Here is a 25868-nt window from a genome sequence, read left to right as displayed (position 1 = left end):
CTCCAGCACTTCTTTTAGAGTTTTCCACTAAAAACAAACAATTTTGAGCTTTCTTTAAATTATGGAAAGAGTAAGAAATCCCATATAGGGTTCTTGGTGTGAAAATTAATGCTAGAAATCAATTATGCTACAGCACAATTCATTTCTAGCAGGTAGGATGGCTTCTGGCTGAAACAAGAAGAGCCACCCAAGAATACCCAATAATCTTCCTTGGGAGGTGGGAAACTTGCCCCAGTTTGGAGGCTGGGCAATTGGTGCAGTCTCTCATTTCTCAGAAGATGAAATACCTCTGATCTGTATGCAAATGGACAGCAGCTGGTACTGCCAACTCATTTTTGTGGGCCGGAAAAAGTTCACCAGACTCTGTCATATAAGGTCAAACCCGCTGAAATCTCAAGTGGCCACGTTTAGGCTATGTTTATTGAGAATGTTTTCTGAAACTGTTTGCAATGCAAAATATATTGAAGGAACATCATATCATAGCTACAAACTGCTTTTATTTAAAAAGCCATAAACCCACCATGCAAATAGCTGCAGCTAGACATTCCCTTGCACTTCGTAAGCCTGCAAAACTCCAGTAATGTGAAAGCAGATGAAGATCCAGAGTCAACAAATACAGCCCTGAAGAGAAACAACCCCAACAATTTATGCTGTGAAAAAAACAAGATATCATGAAGAGCTACTATAAATGGAGAAGATATTTCAGATTTAAAAAATTCCTTTCCTTTAAATCAGAGATTTAATTGGTAGGGGAAACTTTTAGAACATTTATTCTCCAAGTTTCAGAACTTGCATCCTTCTGAAGTTTCTCACACTTTATGAAAATATATTTGAAAGGAATAGTGCGTAAGTATGGAGTAGTTCTTGTAATACACTTTTTTACAAACAAGGACCTAAAGTTACATTGATTATACTGATTTTAGCCTTTTCAAGCTTAACAGCTTGTTGGTATCTTATTATACAGAAAAATATTTTTTTGAATAAACTACTTTCACAAACAAAAAGCTGTTTCACTCTAATATTGAAACACAGCAAATGAGTATCTTAAATGAATATATTTTGCAGATACTACAAATACACAGAAAGGTAATAAGGTAGGCACAATTACAAACTGGTTATGGCTGAAAGCAATAACATGAGAAAAATGGCAATGTTCACCTTGTGGAATACAACAGAGTGGCCCCATTCTGACAACGGAGGACTTTCAGTCACTCTTCTGATTAGCTGTGGGGTGTTGTTTGTCAAGTCTCTGCACTAAATGTCCTTTTCTACAACATGACATAGTGCTGCAGTAAGGTCAGCATAGCTACTTAATTTCTGCACCGGAACAGTTCTGGGCTAACCATTTATAAACAGCCAAACTTCAAATACATGAAATAGCGAACATTTATTTATCCTAAAATAAGCTACAAAACTAAAATGTTCTGAAGATGTATAAACAAATCAAGTGGTTCCCCCACCCCCCCTTTTGTTTTTTTAATCGTATCATTTATTTTAGACTGGTACAGCTATGTTTTTCTCTAGATAAGAGAACATTTTCCCATACCATAGAATATTTCATTCCTCTTTCCTCCAGCCTCAGTTCTAAAGATACAAGCTGCTGGAAGTCAAGAAAGAAAGTTAGAGGAATGCATACCACTGCATCTGTATATTTAAGATTTCTCTGAGTACATGGACAGAAATACCAGTTGTGTTGCAATCAATACAATATAGTTGTATAACTCCAATCCTATATTGTACATTCATGGTGTGACTGCATATTTGTGTGGATGTATTTACTACGGTTGTTGAAATGTTAGCTGTTAGAATACATTGAGTCTGTTTCCTATTAGTGACATTTAACGTAATGGCACTTCACTAGAAGTGTCTTTAAAAAGCTGTGCTTACAAAGTCAGAATTGCCCAGGCTCTTCTTACTAAATGGTTTTCTGCGTATCTGAGGACCCTAATGAAGCTACGACAGAAATTCTTCCTGGCCACATTTTTTGCAACACCATAAAAATCCCACTGTCTTAAAGAAAAGAAAAGCTGTGTTGAGTCATAAGGACTGCACTGGTGCGTTTAATCAAGTGGAGATGGAAGCAGCAGAGGGAGGGCTGAGGAATCACAGCTCCAATAAAAACCAACAAACAACAGGCACAAGAAGTAGGAAACCATAAGACACAAAAGGTTAGAGGAGAAATGCAGTTACTCGGGAAAAAAGCAGAGAAGCAGCGATGGGAATAGAGATGGTGGCACCAAACAGTGGGCTAGGAAGCAGAAAAAGATTACAAGGATAGTGAGGGATTAAAGGAAAAAGGAAGACACTTCAAGTGCTTTTTCTTATCGCCTCTATCACAACTCTTATGCCCCACATGCCTCTCCCCAGTTCTGCAGCCTCCATGCCTGGGACAGCTAGCCCACAGAGCCTGGTGGGCTGGTAAGGAGGAACTGGCCCCAGGGGGCTGGCAGGAGAAGTCTGAAGAAGGAAATCAGCCTTTGAGGCTCTCATATTTTCAAGAGGAATACAAACAGTGGAGAAAACCCAGTCAATCAGGAACACCTGCCAGTCAACCAACAAAATGCAGAGGTTTGCTGGAGATTCTCCAAAGCCAGTTCTTCCTTTTGGCATTATTTCAGCTGCCCTTAACGTGTCATCAGCAGCTGCAGCACTGATACCTGCAACAGGCTTGCCCTGGGCGAGTTCTGAAGCTAGGATCACTGCTGACCCCCTCCTAAGAAGTGCCTTGGACTGTTCAGATAGATTGGCTTATTTCTCTGCACAAATCAACCCCAGATTACTTTACTATTACCTACATACCCATCCTCCTCTCATATATGATACACAGCTATGTTAGTAGCTCACCTCTCTCTGGTAAATAAAATAAATTTGATTCCAGCCTAGAAATTGGATACAAGTCTTCTGAACTCAAAACTATGGCTTAACCCTCATTTGTTACGTATTTAGAAAGGAGTATCAGATTGAGCAGGTGGATCTAGAGAAATTTCAAATTCACAAAACCAAGCTCTCTAAGACAGAAAAATCATGAGATGTTGCAAACAAGGCAATGAGCCTCAGGTGAGGAGATTTAGTGTCAGTTCTTTCACGTGCAGATGCTTGGCATGTAAAGATAACCTCTTCTGGTCAGCCTACCACCCCCATCGCTGTCAGGGAGCCAAGCCTCTACAATGAAGGGGACACCTCCCACTTGCTAGCGCCAGCTTGTCACTGATCTGGGCAACCAGAAGGCCTCCAGAGGTCCCTTCCACCTCAGTCATTCTATGATTCTAATCTGCTCTGGACTCCATGCATCCTCTAAAAAGACAACATTTAGGAGGGCTGGCTGTGTCACCACATCCAGGGCTGAATGCTGTCATTATCATAAATCATGGACTCCATCTTTCATACTTGTAGAATATACAAGTATGTCTCCCAGACAACTGCAGACTTCCCGGAGCATCTGCACGAACACCAAACATCAAGTTTATTCCCTAAGAAGAAGGAAACAAATCCCATACGAAATGTCACTAGCAAGGCAAACACATGAAATGTGACTGTGGTATTAGTGTAGATCAACTTCTGACTACAAAAACTGAACAATTGCAAAGCTTTGAATATTCCTAGTGTGAGCCTTTGCAGCACAGCTTTGATGTCTTTCAAATTCAGACCACAACATATCTTGAATTTTACATTCTGAATCTTCTCAACTGACATAAATTGGTTTTGAGATTATTTCAACATTTTACCCCTGAATTTGCCACGTGTGCTCTTAGACTCAACATTTTTGTTTCAAATAAAAATGACAGTGATAATTGTTAATTTCAGACCCCACATGATGCATATTTACATTCTGGAGCTGAATCTGGTGATAAGAAACAGACGAATGCAAAATGCCTTCTACAGGGTGGAATGAAAACCATGTATTAGTGAACCGTGTTGCTGATTTGACAAAGATGCATCAGATACTGATCATTGATTTTTTCTTTGCCTCAAATAAATGCTGCAAGTGCTCTAGTAACTTTTAGAGAATTTTATGATCATTGGTACAAACTGCCATACTCATACAACTCCTGACTCCCTGAGTTTCAAATGATTTCTTTGTACTAACTGAGAACAAAGCTGCTCAATGTGAGACATGCTCTCCATTTTTCCTGATACGGATTTCCCCCCTTTTGCTTAGAAGCTTTAAAGACAAGTAAAAGATTCTAAGCTTTAATGTTCATCTCCTGCTACAACTTTGAAATCAGGCTCAGAGCACTGTGAATGGACTCAGGGATGTTTAAGCTTCCCTCTGTTTTTGAGCACATTGGTAATAGTAACCAGATTAATAGCAGAAAGCTCTCAAGCACTAGGGTTAGAATTGTGCACTCGTGCTGGAAGTCAGAAAATATCACAGTGTACTGAATTGGAAGACTGTAACCAAAGTGTACGCTGGGAATAAAGATGGAAAGAACACCAGGATCTACTCAAATCATTTTGTCACGTTGACATGCCCATTGCAGGGTGATTGAGGGCAGCAAAAGCAAACCTCAATCTTTCTTAAACTGTACAAATGAATCCCCCAACCCAATGAGTTAGTAAAGATCAAGGAAAAAAGATTCACTACGAGAACAAACCACGAGGACAGAAAAAGAGAACAAGGAAAAGACTCTCTGGAGATGTCCCCCTTCTTTAACCCCTGGATGAGAAAGTGTACTTAAAACAGAAGGATACCTGAAAAAGTGCAGCGCTTGTCTGGGCTCTGAATGGTGGACTGCAAAGCTTCAGTGGAGGCTGAAAGAAAGAAAAAATAATATGAAAAAGCAATTCAAAAAAAGAGGGGAAGAAAAAAGGCAGAAATATGGCAGCCCTGTATATATCATTTGGCGGATGTGGAAACCGAGAGCCAAGGCTGGTCCACAGCACTAGAAGGGAAGACAGCTACACATCACCAGAGCAACCATGAAGGACCAAAGACGTGATTGAAATCAATGTCGTTGCACACTGGAAAAGCTATGAGCTGTGTAATAAAAACTAATTAAAAAGACATTTGGGATGTCTCAGATCATAAGCTCTCATTTGCCACAGTGTTCTGAGGTCCAAGACTGAGATTCAGCCATGCTGTGGATAAAACACAAAAAGGTCCAAATTTCAAAATGAAATTTTGAATGAATGAGACAAAATTTTGTATTTTAGGTTCCTATTTTAGATAAACGAAGACTTTTGGTTTGCTTTTTCTCATTTCCAGATGAAGAAGAGAAGATATAAAGAGCAGAAAACCGAAAATAGCACTTCCGTGCGGTAGCTTTAGTAGGGTGTAGAATCAGTGTTAGGTACCCCGGGCATATTTGTTTGAGGAAGAATATCAATATATAAATGCTAATGCTACTTCGTGGAATCTGCTTGTTGATTCTGACTTAAAAACATGAAATTTTGGAAGTATGAAACCCATAGTAATGACTTATTTTTAGGTGACCTCCTGTATTCACAGTTAAGCTCAAAGAGTAAAACTTTGTATGCTTAAGAACACCCGCGCATCTCCCTGCTGGGAAGCAGAGATAGCTGACAGGATATTTTCCAAATCACCAACTCCAATTAAAAACCACTAAGTTTTTACACAGCTATTAGAAACTGGTCATTTCTTTCCAACACCTACATGAAGTGATTATTCACGGAAGAACTATGACTTTCAAATGGTGATACAAGAACACGGAAAAGTAGAAATTTCTGTTAATGCAAGAGAAGCCTATTTTATTTTTTAATTATTATATATTTCTCTTCCTACTGAGTATCTTCTTTGTCTCTCCAACATTAATACATACTATTTTGAATTTATCTCAGTTACTAAAATGTGTAAAGCAAAAGAATTCAAAACTTTGTATTTTGCATCACCTGCTGAACATTTGTAAATATCTTCACAATACATTGGGCAGATGTAAAATGACGTAACTAAACATTCTGAGATTGTATTTCTATGATTACTTTTATAAACAACCATTTAGGGAGAAATAAATCTGTGTATTAATTTCAACAGGGAAACAGCTCCGCAGCACAACGCAGCCTTTCTCCCCAGCAGAAAGATGGCTGGTTTGAGTTTAGTTGGGTTTGCAGCAACTTGCCAGCCCGGAACAAGCAATAACACAGACACAAACATATGGATAGAAGCATTCACAAATACATGGCTTACTCCAGGACTGGCAATACAAACTGACTTGAAAACTATTTGAGAGATAATAGCTACATACAAAAATAAAGCCCTTCAAAATATTGGCAAGACTGGAACACGCTCTATCATTTCCTCAGAAAATATAACGCTTATTTGAGATTGTTATTTCAAATAGCAACAAGGATCAACACATTTATGATGGGACTGACAGCACGAGCTATGCAGTGGGATATATTTAGCAAACATTAGTGTATACAGTATATACAATTTCAAAAACGTGTGGCTTATTGTGTTTCCTAAGCGCTAGGAAGAGGTCATGATAATAAAAAGTGTCAGTATTAATACTGGAGAAGCTCTTGTACACAGGATTGTCACAATTGCCTGCTTCCACAGTAAACATCCTCCTCCACGTCTCAAGGGTTTGCTCGAGAGGACACACATTAAACTGTGAAATTACTCGGAAGGGACACACCGCACAAGCTTCACTGAACTTGGATCTGGACCCAGGATAACAATGAAAGAGAGATGTACAAAGGCAAACAGATTCACATTCTGTGGAGCTTTTGGGCACATTACTGGTATCAATGTGTATCAACTGTTATCAGCTGAGACAGAACGAAACACCAACAACTAACTCAGTTTAGCAGTCACACACACAAAAAAAAAACCCAACCCAAAACAGTGAAAAAATTGTTAATAGGTAGAAAAACAAGAAGTCAGACTAGTTTACAAAACAGACAAAAGGCACAAAATTCAAGTAAGTGGTTTATACAAAGCACATTTCTAGTGGCTTATACACATACATTGTGTATATTATCAATACTAAACCCTGCAAACAATTGCACTGCATTGCCACAGAGGCTCTTTATGCCATTCCCAGTCAGAAAGTGTATTTCCACATACAAGCCTAAAATACTATGCAAGTTCTTCAAACACCAGGACAGCAAAGTATTCCTCAGTCTACACACGCCATCCACAAATGAGACCAACCATGAGGCTCTATAATGCATAGACAGCTGGTGAAGCCGGGGGGCAAATACCTGTCTGCTTCTATACCTGGTAGGAGAGCAAATCGCAGGCAGGAATGCACCAGGGGATTTTGTAGGTGTTAGAATGAACAGCCCAAGGCAGAACTATACCTCGAATTTGCTGCTCAAAGTGGATGAACTGCCTCGGTAACAGATATCCTCCAGCACTCTCTCAATCCAACACAGTGCAATATAATTCTGATGTCTTTAGAAAATCTCACCCCTTCCTGTACACACTGTTAGATTCTTCTTGCAAGTGTTTTGCTCCCCTGTCTAGCTGCACAGCCCAGCCCCAGTGCAGAGCAACTCAGAAAGACCACTGAATAACCAATGCTTGCCTTCTCTATGAGGTGGAAGGAAGGTCAAGAAGATGTTCCACATCTGCTGGAAAATTAGCAGTACAATATGCAGGTGGCCTTGGCTCAGAAGAAATCACGTACTTGTGACTAAAGCATTACCGAATGACTGGTCTCTAAGAAGGTACAGAGCTTATTATTGCTGACAACTAACATCACTGATTCTTTCATTCCCTTTAATTCTTGCTTGGATTTATTCTTGGACCTGGAGGTGCAGGATTTCATTTCCCTTACAGATGTACGATTCAGATAAAGATACAGCTAGGCAAGCTGCCATACAGTTTTTACACTGGACACACAATACAGTGTTTAATAAATAAACTCACGTTTATCTATTGCTCTGTTTTCTGTAGAATCCCACAGCCTCATTCATATTTCTGTCTCTCTCTCAAAGAAAAAAAACAACCCCTTTTGGAATGCCTATAAAAACACTCCATGATGGCCAGGCAGCTGGCATAATACAATTGCTTGTTACCCTAATTTTAACAGTCCCTCACATCTCCTGGTAAAATCAAGGTCAAGTGAAAAACATTAACAACAACTATCTGGGGATTTTAAAATTTTATTTATAGCTAAATAAATTCTGGATGTTTCTACTGTTTTCAGATATCTATTTAAATCATTTAACAAATGAAATAATACACTAATTGTTAAGGAAGCAATGCTGTTCCTTTTTGAGAACGACTGTCTTGAGGAAATTCACACCTGGTCTGGGAGCTGGCAGGACCAAAGTTCTCCTTCCAATGGCAAGGTTGGAACATGCTAGTAACATGCTACTCATTAAATAAAACGTAGATAGGGTCAAGATTTTCGGGACTAAGAATCATTCCTGTTCCATGTCCACAGCCCTGTGGTGCAGACCCTGTCCTTACCCCCAGCTGCCCCTCCCAACACAGCTCCATGCCGTTCCCTTGGGCCCTTTCACTGAGAACAGAGCGCTGTGCTGCCCCTCCGCTCCCTGTGAGGAGCTGCAGGCGCCATGAGGCCTCCCCTCAGCTCCTCTGCTCTGGGTGAGCAAACCCAGCGACATCAGCTGCTCCTCATGCACCTTTGCCTCTCAAAACATCACCATCTCCATAGCCCTCCTGTGGATCACCTCTTGATGGTTTCATGTCCTTATATTGTGGCACCCAAACAGCACCCAGTGCTGGATGTGAGGCCGCACAGCGCAGAGCAGAGAGGACAGCCCCTCCCCTCTCCTGGTTGCAGTGCAAGACCTGGTGGACTCCAGGCTGCAGTTTGCCCCTTTGCGCTGCCAGGGTACACTGCTGGCTCATGTTCAACTCGCCATCTACCAAAAACCCCATCTACCAGCCCTTTCTGTGGGGCTGCCCTCCAGCCTCTCATCCCCCAGTCGGTATTGTATATCTGTGGCTGCCTTGTCCATTCCAGGTGCAAAATCCAGCGCTTATGCTCATTAAAACTTCATGTGGTTGGTGATCGCCCAGTCCTTCAATTTATCAAGATCTCTCAGGAAGGTCTTGGTATCCTCAAAGGATTCAACAGTTCCTCTCAACCTAGTATTGTCACAAACTTAGTATACCTTTAAGGGAAGAAAAACTCTACACCATATGCAAAAATGTGGAGGGTGCCAGATTAGCGATCAATGTGACAGATTATTGTATACTTGAAATTTCAAGATCTGAAAGAATGGTCAGTTGTCTACCATAAAAGCAAGATCCCAGTGTGAATTTTAAAGAGTAAAGAAGTTAGCCTAACATCTGGATTTCTTATTTGACACACAACTGGAGAATTAAAGAACAGCTGGCCCTGGATATTACAAGCAGAGGGACATAGGTCATAACCGGTTCTCAAAGACACTGGCAAGGATACATTTTCTTCAGTAGTTCTTAACCAAAGAGCACAGTTAGCCCCACGCCTGGAGTAAACATACAAATCATCACTAACAAGATTCAGGGGACATACCAAACTCCTCCTATTTATACTTGCTGAAATCAGGATGTTTGGTGAGTGAGAACCTGGCTTTTTCTTCAGACATCTACACTCTGAGAATTTATCTTTTTTCCTTAAAGACCGTTTCCCCTTATTGAAGAAAAATGAAGCAAAAGAGAAGACGTAACAAACTCGCTATAAAGCAAATTTCAAGTATTTTCTTAGGCAACAGCATGCCAAGTAAAATCAACTTACTGTTTATAGTCTGCTCTCTTTATGCAATGCTAGAATATTTGTACCTAAATATACTTGCCATAGCTGTTCTGCTCTTTGCCTTCCAGGTTTAGCATCTCAACCCTGAACAGTAAAACCAAAGAACTGCCACAACAGAAGTTAAAAGCATAAATGTAACTTTATTTCAATGACCTGGATAGCAACAAATCTTAACTGGAACAACAGTGAGTAATAGAGAGCAAGCACTGGGCACTGAGTGCCCAAGTTGGCCAAGATGTAAATGAAGAGAGAAGGTACTCAAATCTGCAGCCCATGCTCCACAAAGGAGCACACCACACTTTTAGTTTGGCAGGTGGTTGGAAAGTGCTGACACAAATGAGGTGACATATAACAACTTACAACATAACTTTCCTATGATTGAAAGCAAAAATTGGAATTCATGGAATCATAGAATGGCCTGGGTTGAAAAGGACCACAGTGATCATGTAGTTTCAACCCCCCTGCTATGTGCACGGTCACCAACCAGCAGACCAGGCTGCCCAGAGCCAAATCCAGCCTGGCCTTGAATGCCTCCAGGGATGGGGCATCCACAGCCTCCTTGGGCAACCTGCTCCAGTGCATCACCACCCTCTTCATCATTCATCTTTCACCTTCTGTGTGAAAAACTTCCTCCTAATGTCTAACCTAAACCTCCCCTGTCCCAGTTTAAGACCATTCCCCCTTGTCCTATCACTATCCACTCTTGTAAACAGGTGCAAAAGAATGCCGTAACAAAGGAAAATAAACAGGCAAACAGAGACACAAAAGCTAAATGAAAAAATGTTAAAAGAATGAACCTTAATTCAATGACCTTTTTTGCCTGCAAAAACAGTGGGGTAATTTTGACTGACTTGGCTACTACTGGCAAAAGGAGACTTAAAATACACGATGGTTTATGTGAAATAGTCACATCTGTGGACGTGTCACATTCTTATCTCACTCAAAAGGTATGCTTGGTTTGCTCCCATGACTGAATCCCCCATTTGTCCACACGCATCATTAAAAAATAAAAGTCTTGCAATAACTATGATTAACAAACAACTGTAGGTAGCCTTTCATTCTTTAAGTTAACACTGAACAGGTGTTCTAGCACATCTAATTGTACTCTGCTTTGCTTAATCCACCACAAAAGAAAATGAATTTTTGAAATGAATAAGCATAGCTGGAACAGTGTGTTTGGAACCCATTTGAAGTATACTACCCTTCCCGATAATTACTTCATATAGAAGGTATAAAATATTTTTAGAAACAGACACATTTTTGCATAATTTTTTTTACAAAATGTGAATTCGGGTACTAAAAAGTCAGATCCATATGTTTAATGGAAATGGTTAATTAAGCCTTAAATCAGAGAATTTGTGCACTCTTCCATGAGGTACTTAACATCTGCAAGTTGAGGTGTGATTGCAGAGAATTTGGAGCTTGGTGTCTCAAAGTCAAATGCAGCAGTCCAAACTACAGTGTAGAAATTTAAAGGATACCTTTAAGAAAATGAGACCTCATGTAGTGCTCCTACACAAAGAAAGCTTAAGAAATACATTCCTCCTAATCCCTGGTCCATCATCATCCTTGACAGCGGATCATACACATCTGTTACTAACACCTCATGATGAAGAGGTGGAGATTAAAGTAGGACTCAGCTGCATGTGTGCTGTAGTACCAAAGGGGAATTCTTCCTTCCTTGCTGACAAAAAAAGGTTAAAAACCAAGAACACACCTCTTGATTTTTATGTAGTTACCTAGCTAAATTTTCCCAGTGTGTTTTTAAACTTTCCAATGTCTTTCGGCCAAAATCGTAAGAGCACACATCCCTTTCATTAAAGGACATCAAATCAAATATTAAGACAAGGTTTGCCATACGTGAAAACACCCATAACCCCCCTTTAGCTGTTTCCTCTGCTCAACAAGGGAGAATAGATCACATACGTAACTCCTGACTAGGTTACAAACACCACCTTTCTAATGGTTTATTCATAATGTGAAACTCCAAAAGGAGCACCATATTCATGCTATGAGCCGCAACTCTTCAGGAAACGATCAATACTGTATATTATCGTATTTCAGAGAGAGAGAGACACATCCAGTGCTTTCAATTGCTGCTCTATTGATATATTACTTGTTTTAGCCCACGGTAGACAGTTTCTTGATAAATCTATCAATTATTCCAGATGAATTCTCAAGAATACCCATAAGAAGAAAAGGTATTGTCCACAGTCTAGAATTCTTCCTATAGAATTCATACATGCATTAGACAATGACACAGTGTGCATACCAAAAAAACTTGCAAGATACTGCTTCACATGATGTACTTTGAAAACAATAATACTTCTGGAATTATATACACAGAATAACTGCATATGAATTTTAGGCTAGAAGACAACGTATAAGTTACAAAATCAAATGTGAATTAATCAGGTATCCCAGCTCTTGGGTCATGAAGCTGGATGTTTACAATACGCCTGATCCTGTTTCTTAGGGTCTTTTCCGACTGATTACTTCTTTCATATTAGTACTCATATACAGGTTTCACTAAGAGTCACACAGATTTTATCTTAAATTTCTTTTTTTTTTCCTCTTGATTTGAAAATGTTGGCCATTCCCCCAACCACACCACATTCAAAACTGCTGAGAAAGAGAAGGACGTTTGCAGAGGTTAAAAGCAGACTCCGGGCGCTAAGCCAGTCTCCAACTGCGCTGTGCCCTGCTAAACCGTGTTTGGATTTTCTGCAAGAGCATACAAAATCTGCATAAAAGCTTCTGAAATACCAGAGGCAATCTAATCTGAACAAAATCTGGAAGCAGCAGAGACTGTTTAAGACTCTTTTTTCCACTTCAGTCATTAAGGGCATAAGATTTACACCCAAACCCTGGATCTGCAGTAGCATGCACTTGTCTTTTTCTCTTGGATGTTTGCTTTGGCAGATGAAGCGTTTTTAATTTCATATTAGCCAGCACGTGTTAAGCTCTTCAAGAAAAGAAATCAGGATCAAGGCTTGCTGAATAAGGATAGTTGTAAGAATGGACTCCGTTAGAGAAACAAAGAACCGACCTAAGAAATATTGACTGTTTTTTCTGTTATTGTATATAACATTTGGTGCCTCAGCATATTATGTGTAATTGTCTGACAAGAGCTTTCAGTTCTTTTTATACTTTTTACTTTAATCGCAGATGCTGCACAAGAAGTTAGAAAAAAGGAAGAGATTATGACCAGATGAAAAAGGGAACTATTCTCTGGAATATATCATACACAGAAAAGGAAAAAGAGCCTGTCCTTTGGACACGCTGCCTGGAATGATGCTGGCTGCCCAGTGCCAGACCAACACCTGGAGAGTTAGGGGGTTGGAGCACATACCATCAGAGGGGAGGCAGAGAGCACTGCAGCTCTTTAGCCCCGATAAGAAAGGACCAGAGGGGGACCTAATTGTAGTCTGTGGGTACCTAACAAGACAGGGGCCAAGGTGTGTGGGAAATTCTGGCTTTGTACAATAAAAAAAAAAAAAATCTCTTTATCCCAAGGGACGTCAAACACTGGAACAAGAGTCCAGAGAGGCTGTGGGACCTCCATCCTTGGAGATCCTTAGAATTGTCCTTGATATCTCCCTGAGCAACCTGATCCTATGAGACCTGCCTTGGCCAGCAGGTACCCTCTAGAAGCACCTTACAATCTGCACAGTCCCTCTCACCTTACCTCATTATCTCTTTCAGTCGTGACAATAGTGACACTATGTCTCATCCTATCCTCAACAGCAAGTGACCCAAACGTGAGCGACATGGTAAGAAATATTACACTGCACATGTTAAAATTGATCACCATAAATAATCATTTCAATCTACTGCTTCTCTTTCCTTTCTCGAAAAATTTTGCTCCTCAGTATGCATGGAGTGTTTCCTCTGCACTTCTGCTTTTTGTATTTCTCAATGACGCAGTTGTCAATTACACGCAAAACAGGATGACTTCAGGAAATCAAGGAAACACAAAGAGACAGAACAAGGCCTACCTAGACAAAAACGTACAATCTCTCCTTTTCAATAGAAGGCATCCATAACGCTCACTGAGGCAGTCAGCTAATAGGCAGTGCTATGCAGCATTTTGGAATGAGCTCAGGAGAGGACTGAGGCACACGAAGCTGCTGAGGTTGGTGTTACATCAGAGCCTAAATAAATGGCTAATGTGTTGTGCCATTCTGTGCAAGCTGTGGTCACATCGTAATATTCAATACGGTACAATTACCACAAATACTGGTGATACAGATATGCAGGATACGTTGGGAAAAGCTTAGGTGGTGGGTATAAAAATATTGCTATTTGGAAACTCCTCCCATCAAAGCAGATTTTTCTGATGCCATGAAACAAGTGCCAGGTAGGGAAATTACCGAGGATCCTATGAGAAGTTCTACAGTATGTGTCACATCTACTGAACTAGCCAATCTAACGGTAGCGATGTGATCTGTTCCTCTGCTCATGGCAGATCACATTTAGGCAGGAACGTGCAACGATTCTGCCAGAAGAAGACAGCAGATACGCAGACAACCTTTAGTTGAACTGACTGTTCAGTTCTCCCCCAGCGTTTCTGCCCACAGAGCAGCTAGGAACATAGAAATATTTACAGCAGTACAACTCTGAGGCAGTACCCCCAGCAGACTCTGAGCAACAGAAATCACCAAACTAATTTTTCTATTTAGTGGAAATAAAGAATAGCACTATAAGAAACTGACAGAGAACAAACAAAAGCAACTAAGCAAACCCACACAGAAATCTGCTAATTAAATAAAGTCCATTTTTCACAGCATGGATGTCTGGAATCTCAAGACTGCAAAACATGCAACTCTCTTCTCTCATTTTTATTTGCCTGAAGTCAGCTCTTTTTCTTTAGCATCCCAATCAAAAGCAAGCTACATTTTAAAAACATCCATCTTAAGACACGAGCACTGCTTAATAATGAAGCTGCTGAAATCAAAGCAGGAGCCTCGTTACTCTACCAGGCAGCTCCTACTGAACGCTGCAGGAAAGAGGCAGTCATTACAGAAACAGGACCTGCTGAACAGCCAGGTCCCTTGAATATGTTCAGTGCAAAATTCTTGAGTCTGGACTCACAGTTATATTCCCTGCTAATTACTAATGGATATGACACAAACTTTGCAATGCTCATTAACGACCCTCCAAATAGCTTTATGCTAGGGTTACTTTCTGCACCGCATGCTATTACAGGCATGGTTTAAGTTTGGTGAGGTTTCTAAATAGCGTCTGCGCTAACAATTTCTTATTCTATTTTATCTTCCCTATACCAGAATAACCCATTGTGGTTATTACAACAGCATATGAGGAATCCACTGGAAAGGAATATTTTTGAGTGTGAAACTGTTCTACGTTAGTACTTCCTAAGAAAGAATAAATGTATGCAGTTCACATCACTGCATCTTTGTTTGCAGGTTCCAAGTCTTTTGATAAGGAAGTTATTATTTATGTTTGCACAACAAGAGCTGATGCTAAGAATTAATAACATCTGTGCAATGTTTATTAATTTTGTACTGACAACTTATTTGCATTTGTAAGTTATACTTCAGTTGCAAAGACAGCACTGCTACCCTCTATTAGTCACCACTGTAGACAATCCCCCACCAAATCTTAGTGTACAAATAAAGCCTTGCAAAACCCTCTGCTTCTGAATCTCTGCTTTTTATGTTACAGGAATGGTACAGCATCCACAACACGTGAATAGCAAACCACTAACTATCGAGGTCTCTTCCAGCACCCTGCCTTCCCTGGTGCGCCCAGATAGCACCACAGCAATGGTAAGGGGTGGCCAGAAGCAGTGTGTAGGCTCCCAGAGGCTTTGCTCCCCCCAGAATGGGGCAGCAGGCACACAACGCTGGTGCTGGGCTCACCTGCTAGATGGGAGCAGCTTCAGACAGGCTCACCCCAGGACAGGACAATGTTACGCTGAGAGCTGGCTTTGCTGATGTGCTCACCCCACACCAAAAGCTGGTTGAGCTGCGGGGGCAGAGGCAGGCCAAGGGGTCAGCTCCTGCTCCCAGCCCTGACAATGGCATGTTTCTTAGTCACTTCCCAGTTCCGGGCACTGAGAACTGCTGTGTGAAATTATAATGTCGTTTTAATGCTACCATTATCAGCATTGTCTTCAGACAATAAAATGTTCCGTCATAGTCACTGCAGGATGACAGCAGTGAATACACACTGAGTCGCTCCACATTAATTTAAATAGCACGACTGTGTGAACACATGTTCTTCAGTTAAGTCCACACACACAAGTAAAAATAATCAAATCTCCAAGGAAGAACTCACTTTCTACACAATGCAACACCAATCCTCCTTGCTGCACTGCTAATCCCTGAATAAATATGAGGCAGAATGCTTAGTGAACCGCTACTGTTTTCTGATCCAGTAGAAGGAACACAAAGCCACCCTCAGAGAGTTATGTCACTAAATATGTATGTGCCTAAACCTGCCTTTATTTGGTGACCTCCACAACACATGCAGAAACGGTGCCTGCAGGCTGAGCATCGCGACAGTGACACAGTGAATTTTAGGGTTTCCTTCCTCCCCCTCACAAGGGAACCTTGTTCCTCAAGGAAAAAAATCAATTAAAAAAAAAAAAGAGGCAAAGGTTTTCTTGCCTTACATTGCAGCATTTCCCAGTTAGTGCATCACATTCAGAGCGGGAGGTATCCAGAACACTTGCAGCTGAGGCACAGGGGATGCCTGCTGCCCTGACGATCGCTGTTATCACAGGACTTGCTGTGCAGCCAAGCTCATCACGCAGCGCTGATACCAACGTGTGTTAAAAAGAAGCCAACAACTGCTCTGCGTTCAGACTTCTTCATGTTTGCACTCCATAATGAAACTACCACCAGGAAAAGAAATCAGCCAAAGTGCACCAGAAATGAAAATGCAGACCAACTGAAGTGAGCACATGCTTCTTATTATTACTAATGCCCATCAACAGTTGTCGTCACACCAGAGCTGCACAGCTGCCTGAAGGGATGTTATTTCATGCTTCCTAAAACAAAACTTCCTATGTCTAACATGCAACTGCATTTACTCATACCAGGTGCTGTTGTTATAAAAGGTTCTTGGCATACTCTCCACCCTGGGCGCTTGAAGAACTGCCCTGCCTGATAAAGGATGACAGCAGTTCAAAGAGGGCTCAGAACACGTAACTGAAGCCAAGAGAGCACTCGTACCACCAGATATTCCTCCAGAAGGAGCTCGGGTATGTGCACCTTGAGCACAGGTACTTGTCTGGCTTCCTGTGGGAACTTCTGTTTCTCTTCAGTACCTTCTCACACTCTTAAGCTGGGAAAACAAGTTCCCCGGCTGCTCGGTGGTTTTAAGCTCACACTACACAACACAGGTGAACAACATGGCATGAAAAAGAGGCAGGAGTTACTCACCTCACCAGGGACCAAAGCAAGAGAAAATATCTTTGTTACTGCTTAGGAACAATCTACGTACCACTGTGCTGCTGCCCAAAATGTTGCATGTCCTTCAGGCTTTGGAACTGCTGGTGCTCCCTGTGGCATGGCATGGGCAATGGGCAGAGGTAACAGCTTGACTGCTTCTCTTCTCTGCCCAGCAGCAACACTACAGTGCACCCTCCCAAGCTGCACATCAATATACTGAGGATCAGAAACAGAGATGCTCAGGAATCCAGTCTGGTAATGAAGGCTGGCATGTAACCTCAGGGAAACTAGTTAACTGCATATTATCCGTGACTAGGGAAAGTGACACTATCTACAAAGCCTGCATGGGAAGGAATATTGTGGAGAGAAAGTTGTAGGTCCTCAGCTTTGAGGTGCATCCAAACCTTATGTTTACCATTCTTAAGCTTCCTTCTTCCATCATTCAAGCTCTGACTCCAAGCCACAGGCAGGTTGGCTGGCAGCTTGATGCGGCATCCTGGGACTCTCAGATTAGACAACTGAGCCAGAAAGTGCTCTTCTAACAAGGAACAAAACCAGTGTAAATAACAAAGGGAAGCAATATGGGAACGGAGATGATTGTAATATTGTGTTTTGGAGCTCCAGTTTTTAATTGGTCCTGCATCACCACCACAAATTACAGGGTACACAGTTTCTGAGAAAGCTAGTTATGACAGCCCTTCATATTCTTGCATCAAAATCAATTAAATGACACAGCACCACACACTGACTAATGGTTAACTCGTGGAGTTACTCACAGCCGCTTACGCGTAATCAAAATGTGTCTAATCACACTCTGTTAGCATTTGCAGTTGATGCTCTCAAGCCAATGAATGCTTCAAATGATACTTAAGCAACGTAAAAACAATGTAAGAACTCAAAATTTCAGGTCAGACAATGAAGCCCTTCCTGTCCTGCTCCTCTCAAGACTGTTTAAGTGAAGACTTGCAGTGCAGAGTGGCAGCCTTCAGAAAAGTTAACTTTCAGTGACTTTACAGTTTATCCTCTGTAGCTGATGGGGATGCTCGTGATTCAACTTGGTAATGACAACAAAAAAAAGGTATTCAGCATGAAACGAAGTGCATCTGATATTTACATCCATTTCTCCAGCGCCGTAACTCTCGTTGAAGCATTAAATCTTATTGTGCAGACACAAGCCTTGTATTTCTGGCTCGTCCCCCGCAACAACAAGGTAAGCTTTAAGATTTATTCCAAGAGAGAAGAACAATCCAATTTTGGTTAAAAAAAAAAAAAAAACCAAAACCCAACGAACTAAATTCAACCACAATCTAAGATGACAAAATGCCTGGAGCATTACAATATACTAAAAATACCACATTTTTTTTATTTCACACATTCAGCCCTGGAATGATTTGCAGTAGCTTTCAGAACATCCAAGCCTCACAAAGTCAGATTGACATCAGAAAATGAAACAGCCATAGCTATAGCCTGTGAAATACTGTTACAACATGAACTTTAAGTGTCAAAATTCAGCGAATTATGAAATTTAGTACGTCCTCTATTTTCTACCTGTAATCTCTTACATGGAAAACAGTTATCACAAGAACTATCTGCCCTTGTGCTGTAAAGACCGACTCGGTTATTTACAGCGATTACTATGAAATCAGAAGTGAAAACCAACCACTAAATCACTGACTTTGTGAAACTTTCAAGAAGCTGGAATATCATTCCAATACTTGAAAGGAGCGTATGAACAGGAGGGAAAATGGCTGTTTACAAGGGTGGACAGTGATAGGACAAGGGGGAATGGTTTTAAACTAAGACAGGGAAGGTTTAGGTTAGATATTAGGAGGAAGTTTTTCACACAGAAAGTGGTGACACGCTGGAACAGGTTGCCCAAGGAGGTTGTGGATGCCCCATCCCTGGAGGCATTCAAGGCCAGGCTGGATGTGGCTCTGGGCAGCCTGGTCTGGTGGTTGGTGACCCTGCACATAGCAGGGGGGTTGAAACTACATGATCATTGTGGTGCTTTTCAACCCAGGTCATTCTATGATTGTATATGATCATTATGAGTTCTGGACTACTTTTGTAAGTAGATAAAAGCAGAAGGGTCAAGATAAAACGGGTACAGACACATAAAAAAATCATGTTTTAAAGTTTTGTATTTTGAAACACATGGGAGGCAAAAGGCCGAAGAAGAAATGTGACAATAACACATATTTAAGCAGCAATAATATGAAATCTGAAAGTTCTGTTTACATCTTTTACATAACTGTTTACTCATTTTTTTTTTATTCCTTCTCCCTGGTACTCTTAGATCTCTGTATTCACTGGAGGATTTCAGCAAAAACACATTGTATTCTTGTTTTGGGGCATCGTTTTTGAGTAAATCCCTTCATTTTCTTCTCAGTAGATCAAAATAATATCTAACAAGTCTGAATTTCTACCTGTTTTCCATGGTGCATGAAGACAAAACAGCTACAGGTAATTTCTGAAGAAACTCATAACCCTAAGTGTGCTTTCCCCAAATACATACATACATTTCAGTTTAAGCAGAGAGAAGCAAATTAACTTGGGGGAAAAAAAACCCAAAAGGACTGCCAGATAAATCTGCACGCTATGTTTTTGCAGAGAAGGGCCACCCGCCATTAATAGAGCACATTCTACCTCCTTGATGGATACCATGCACCCGCACTGAAGGAATCATAGAATCACAGAATCACCAAGGTTGGGAAAGACCCACAGGATCACTCTGTCCAACCATCAACCCATCACCAATGGTTCTCACTAAACCATGTTCCTCAACACAACGTCCAAACGTTCCTTGAACACCTCCAGGGTCGGTGACTCCACCACATCTCTGGGCAGCCCATTCCAGTGCCTGACCACCCTTTCAGAGAAGGATAAATATACAAGCCTGTGAGATAAACTTTCTGTAAATTTCTTGATTTTTTTTAAACAGTTCATAGAAAATAAATTCAAATGTAAAAAGAAGCATTATATTCTTTCATTCATCATCAGTACCTATGGTAGAAAATCAATAACTGAGATGAGAAATATTGCCAGTAACTTCCGTACCCTTTGAGAAAACTTAAAACTTGGAAACAGATTGTAGGAAACACAAACTGTTTTTTTCTATGTTATTTACACATACATATATTAGGAGTTAATAAAATAATAATGAGCTAAAAAAAGTAATATTTTACACTGAACTCTAGAAAAATCATTGCTTTTCTTTCCGGCATACCTTCCACTTCCTGCAAAGGAGATCCTAAGTCACTGTTTATGATGCAGAATATTGTATGGAGAGTAAACAAAACTCACCAAATGGGCAGGGGAAGATGAGAATAAATGAGAAGAGCCTGGAATACTGCAAGGGATGGAGATTGAATCCAGGTCATTAATGAATACAGTTATTTAGTTCCTTGGTTAAGATACCAAAGAATAAAACTAATAAGGGATCAACATCCCCACCAGTGGCTAGGGCTTGGGGAATTCAGAAGAAAACAATTCTAGACTGCCTCAATTTGAGGATACTGAATTTAGCCAAATTTGATAAAACTTTTCAATGTTTTTCTCCAAGAAGTCAATTTTTCCTCTCCAACTACCTTCTCTTCTTCTCTTTTAAGGGCATTTCTGCATACACTCCAGTGGAATGCAGAAGCACGGATGAGCTAAAGCAAGAAATTGAACTTAATAAATCCACTGCAAGACTGGATGCCTATGGAAATGACATCTCCTATTCCTAAGCACAGACTGGATTCATCAGAATGTTTTCCCATCTCTGATACAAAACCATAGGTCAGCAAAACCCTATGTAAGTTCTTGTAAGCCCTTTGTGAGAACGTTGCTTTTTGTTTCCTTACTGCTCAGCCAGCGCAATCAACAAGAAACTTCTGATAATTAAGGACAAAAATATGCACCCACCCCAAATCCTCGCTTCTTTTGTGCTAAACTTCACCAGAATGACCAAAACATTTTTGTTACTGGTAAGATGAATATTTTTTGCAAATTCCCTGAACCAACACCACTGACCCCAGGTCTGTCTATTGATTCAACAGATAATCACAGCATTCATTCTGTGGGACATCAGTGACATCAATGGGGCAGAGAAAGAGGAAGTAGGGAGCATTTCATAGCCTGGAAGTAAAGCAAAACAAAGAAGCCTGCTTATCTGTCATATCTGCTTTTATCAGCAGAAGTAAAATAACACACACTTCTATGAGCTACATCTTACTGTGCCTTAAGAAAACCTGCTTGGCACTTTCTGCTGTGTTTTTCTGCTAGCAGGCAGCACGATCGGCATGTGCGGGGGCTGTTGTCAAGTGCTCCCAAACCTCACCCTCCTACACCTTGCACGTGCCTGCCCGTGTTCATGCATGCATAAAAAAATCAGTGGCAAACTGTGGCAGCCGCAACGCAGCGAAGGGCTTAGCACCACCAATCTCGTGCTGAATTGATAGAATGCAGATGGCCGAAGTGCCCTCCTGCAGCAGCGTGCAGCAGCAAAATACAACAAAAAAAAATAGCTTTTTCTAACAACAGAAAAGAAAAAATTAGAAATGTTTTTGCTTTTAGACAGGTCCTTGTTGCTCTTCCCACCTAGAAAAGCTTATGCGTTGTTTTTGTAACCTATCATCCATATACACAAGTATAGCAATTTCCTGCTTGTTCTAGGAGTGAACAATTTGAACTGCTGAAACAGACCCTGGTGTATGATCAAAATGCAAGCTACTGCGTTTTGTTCACGTTTCTCGAGTATTACATTTTACTACATTTCTTTCCCTGGCTTACTTCATCTCCCTCCATTTTGTTCCCGATTTACAAATATCAGTTAAATTAATCTGACACAGAACCGCTCCTGCATAGATGCATTTCTCACTGTGCAGCTGCACAGCCAGGCAGCAGCCCAGGGATGCCAGGTCAACCACAGTACACAGAACATTGCAAATTTAGGTCACCTCTTTCAGTGTCACTCCAGTCACCAGCAACCACACTTGGCTGTTTTCCTGCCAACCTGCCTATCAAATGAGACCACTGAAGAGCAAAATGAGCACAGAAAATACTTATTGCTGAAGATGTTGGGAAAGGGCCAAGACAACCATGAAGAATTAACTTTCCCCAACTTTTCTGTTGCTGCTAGAGTTGAGGGCTGCGTTTGCCAGAATCCAAGCAAATGTTAAAACTAAAGGAACGTGCATCCTTTGACTAAGGTGCTGCCTGTACGACTGGGACATGAAGACTGATCCGAAGGTAGGCAGACTTCATCACTACTTGAGGAAGAGAAGAGCTGTGCTAGCAACACATGTTATAAAGACTCTTTGGTGGCCTGACCAGGACCACGGCTTAGCCTGACAAATGCACGGGCTGCCAAGCAGAAGCCAGGTCCAACTAGAGATACAAAATGGTGCTCAAATAGGCCACAACAGCAGCCGGCTCCACTTGGAAGCACGGAAATCAACGCTCACAGTGGGCTGTCAGTGCCCAAGGCCTGGTCCAGTCCGAGAACTCCTCAGCACCCAGCCTCACCAGTCTGCTGTAGCTACTCCAGAGCAATGTAGCAGCATGAACTCTGGCAGCAACTCCACGTCTGCACCTACTCCAACCACATACAGTTGTTGGACTTGACCTTTAGATCTCTTCTTCCATTATGGCTCTTTTTAAAAAAAAAACAGATGAGCACAATTCGCTCTGAGCAACACATCGACTAACATAGTTTTACAGAAGAACAGTTCCTACACACCTGTGTTGTTCAACCACACAGGAACTGAGAAGGAAAATCCTTAATAGGAAATGACACAAGGCATTATAGCTTGCTTCTTAATTCTTGACTGTAAAAGATGAATAGAGGGATCACCAGAGAAGGCGCACCTACTGAATGTTCACTGCAAGAACAGCAACCTAACTTGTCATAGGGCATTGCAAATGAATCACAAAGGAGAAACACAACGTAGATGGGTCACAGCATTACAAGAAACTTTGTTTTAAAGAGTTATAGATGAATCCACAGATGAGTAAATAATTTTACCCAGAGGATGACATTTCAGTTTTAGAAAAGAAAGGAAGGAGATGCAGCAAAATAAATCCAACTTCAGGGTGAATAAAAAGTGAAGGAAAATAACCTTATAAAAGTGGAGATAGGTTACATGAGATCAGAATGAAGTTGTGAACAAAGAAAACCCACTATCATCTCTGTAGCAGGACAACAGAAAGCAGATCTGTCAGAATAGTAACTAAACAGTTTTTGAGGGAAACAAAGTTCATTTATGGGATTTTTTTTTTTTCTCATTCTCTGATGAAAGACTTGCAGGATCAGTGAGACAGGGAGTTAACTTCCAGGCACGCAAAAGACTAAGCAATTAGGAATTACAGATGTGAAGAGTTGATCCCTTTCCTGGCTCATTACCCTGCCAACTGAAGATTATTTTCTACTGTCTCTTAGCTAATGACTTAGAGAAGTGCTGAAGCCTTTTCCCTATTTCTCTTAAGAGGTCATTCCCTGGGTTCATGCACCTGCAAGGTAAGTAAGTATTAAGGAATCCGTGTTTTTCTCTGTTAACGCTTGATTCTTGTTTTATCACCTGTGCTGATAGTTTCATTTGTCCTTCTACTTTGCCCTCAATTCTATTTCTTTTATTTGTGCTTCTCTGTCCTGACATCCATCCACTGTTGTCAATCTCTTCCCAGGAACAGGGCATCTACAACTGACTGCACGTTCAAGGAATCAAGACGAGCTTGCTGCACAGCCAACTAACATCAGTAGGGATCCATCAACACCTTCAGCAGGGTCAAGACTAAACCTTCAGATCCACTCATGCCCCCCTGTACTACACTCTGCTGTGCATCTTTATACAGATAATAGCTGCAATGCTCCCCTACATCATGTATTTCAGACCCTTGCTAGTATTATTCCCTTCCCCACCCCCCCAGCATTACAGCATTACTCTTCTTATAGTCTCTCTGCTGCATGCAACTGTTTTTGGGGGGGAATATCTTTTGTAAAGTTAAGCAAACTATAGTTAGTTTTGCATTTCATTTTTGTGTTTACCTGTTCAGATTCTTTTGAATTTTAAGTATTTGTCTAGACTTGTATTTTCAGTTTTTCCTTATTTGAAACTGGGTAGTACAGCAATTGAATCCTCTTTATATCACCAGATGAGGTTAGAGAATACAAGGCTAAAATCTTCCGAAGCAGAACAAAACTCTGGAAGAGCTGCAAGAATGAAATCTTGTTTTATATCACTCCCCATTAGACTACTTACGTTGAAGCAATTTTGTCTTCAAATCCTAAAATACTGCCACAAATGAAATAAAACATTTTGCAGAAGAAAAAAAAAAAAAAGGAATCCTGTAAGTTCAGATTGATTTCTTTACTGAAGCAATGGGAAATGGCAAACTGGGGAGAAACAAGAGAAAACGTAAGTAACAGATCCATGGATCGGTGATTATTTTCTCTACATTCAAGAAAAACAATCTACTGATAATACCCCATTACATTGCTACTTTAAAATGTGAGAAATGGCAAAAAAATAATAATTCTTCAGAAAGAACTGCAGTTATATCAGCTTTAGCACCTGAAGAATTGGGGCTTTTTTTTATTTGCTAGCTTAAGAACAAGACTGCTCCTGTACATACACACAGGAGGAACCTGAGGAAGCAAACAAGAACTATTTGCGCTTAAGATCTGAGTTTGAAAATAAAAGACTGCTTCTGATGATTTTTCCAAAGTAAACAATTCTACGAGACAAAGGTAATGTAGACAGCATATGGTATGTTAATTCCAGCCCTGACAACAGCTCTGCTTTCTGTCTATTCCTTTGCTAGACTGTGAGAAAACATGCAACTTGTGTCACCGCCATGAAAGCAAAACTCACAGGACTCAAGACTTCTGCTCAGTCTCATCAGGCATCATGAGTACTAACACGTAGGTATATGGAAGCCCGTGACACAAGGAACAAAATTTCTGACTGAGCATCTCTCCTAATGAGAATGGTTGGTAGATAAGGAACCACAATAACTTAAATGGTGGAGGAGAAACCAGACAGAAAAATAGTCTAGCTCAAAGAGGATGCATACTGCCTTTGCAGAGTAACGTACAACTAAAAACTTATCCAAATAACATGCTTTTCAAAGGAGCCTGGGACATTTTAATTAAAAACCCAGCCACCCTGGCTCATTATTAAACCTTCAGCACTCATCTGGACAGCACCATAAGGCCCAAGGTAAAGGCCTTGCTGCTCTGTGGGAAGGGATGGTCCCAGCACCTCAGTGTTGCTGATGCAGGAAGGGAACTTTGTGCTTCAGCAATAAACAACTTGACTCTTCCTTCTGAATTGCTTGTAGTACAACCGTGAAGAGGTCTGGCTATGTATCAACAACTAGTAGGGCAAAAATCAGCATCAGCTTGCTGAAAAAAAAGGAAGACTTTCCTGGAGAGAGGGAGGGAGGAAGCTGTTTGAGGGAGAGGGGCTGTTTGTTCAGTCAGATGTGATGCTTCGTATATCTCAGTGTACCTTTAACAGAGCAATGGAGAGGGTGATGGGGAACAATCACAACTGAAGAGCAGTGAACTGATCATCAAAGTCTTCCTGGAAGGCAATGGGATGGGGATAGGTGAGGGCAGAGCTGCTCCTGCCTGCACTTCACAGCCTGTTCAGAAGCAGATAGAGGCAGAAGGGCTGCAGGTGGCCACAGCCTGGCTTATGCTTGGAAAGAACTAAACCAGCCTCTATTTGTACGCTGCACGACAGCTCAGAGGCGGGCCTTGGTGTTTTCTTTATGCCTTTATATCACA

At 41.0% G+C, this 25868-nt stretch overlaps 1 protein-coding gene across 5 annotated transcripts in view; it reads right to left on the bottom strand.

The window, feature by feature from the left end:
• FAM110B (family with sequence similarity 110 member B) overlaps window positions 1-25868 on the bottom strand; it is a 103029-nt gene that overhangs the window by 10082 nt on the left and 67079 nt on the right. For 4 of the 5 annotated variants that reach the window (XM_046938092.1, XM_004939866.5, XM_004939867.5 and 1 more), the window contains one exon: window positions 4693-4752. The exons of the other annotated variant lie outside the window; for it this stretch is intronic. The gene's annotated coding sequence lies outside the window, so the exon portion shown is untranslated. The remainder of the gene's footprint in view (window positions 1-4692; window positions 4753-25868) is intronic. 5 annotated transcript variants of the gene reach the window in all.

Source organism: Gallus gallus, chromosome 2 (assembly GCF_016699485.2).
Source record: "Gallus gallus isolate bGalGal1 chromosome 2, bGalGal1.mat.broiler.GRCg7b, whole genome shotgun sequence".
NCBI classification, from domain to species: Eukaryota; Metazoa; Chordata; class Aves; order Galliformes; family Phasianidae; genus Gallus; species Gallus gallus.
This window is presented reverse-complemented; position numbering and strand designations above follow the sequence as displayed.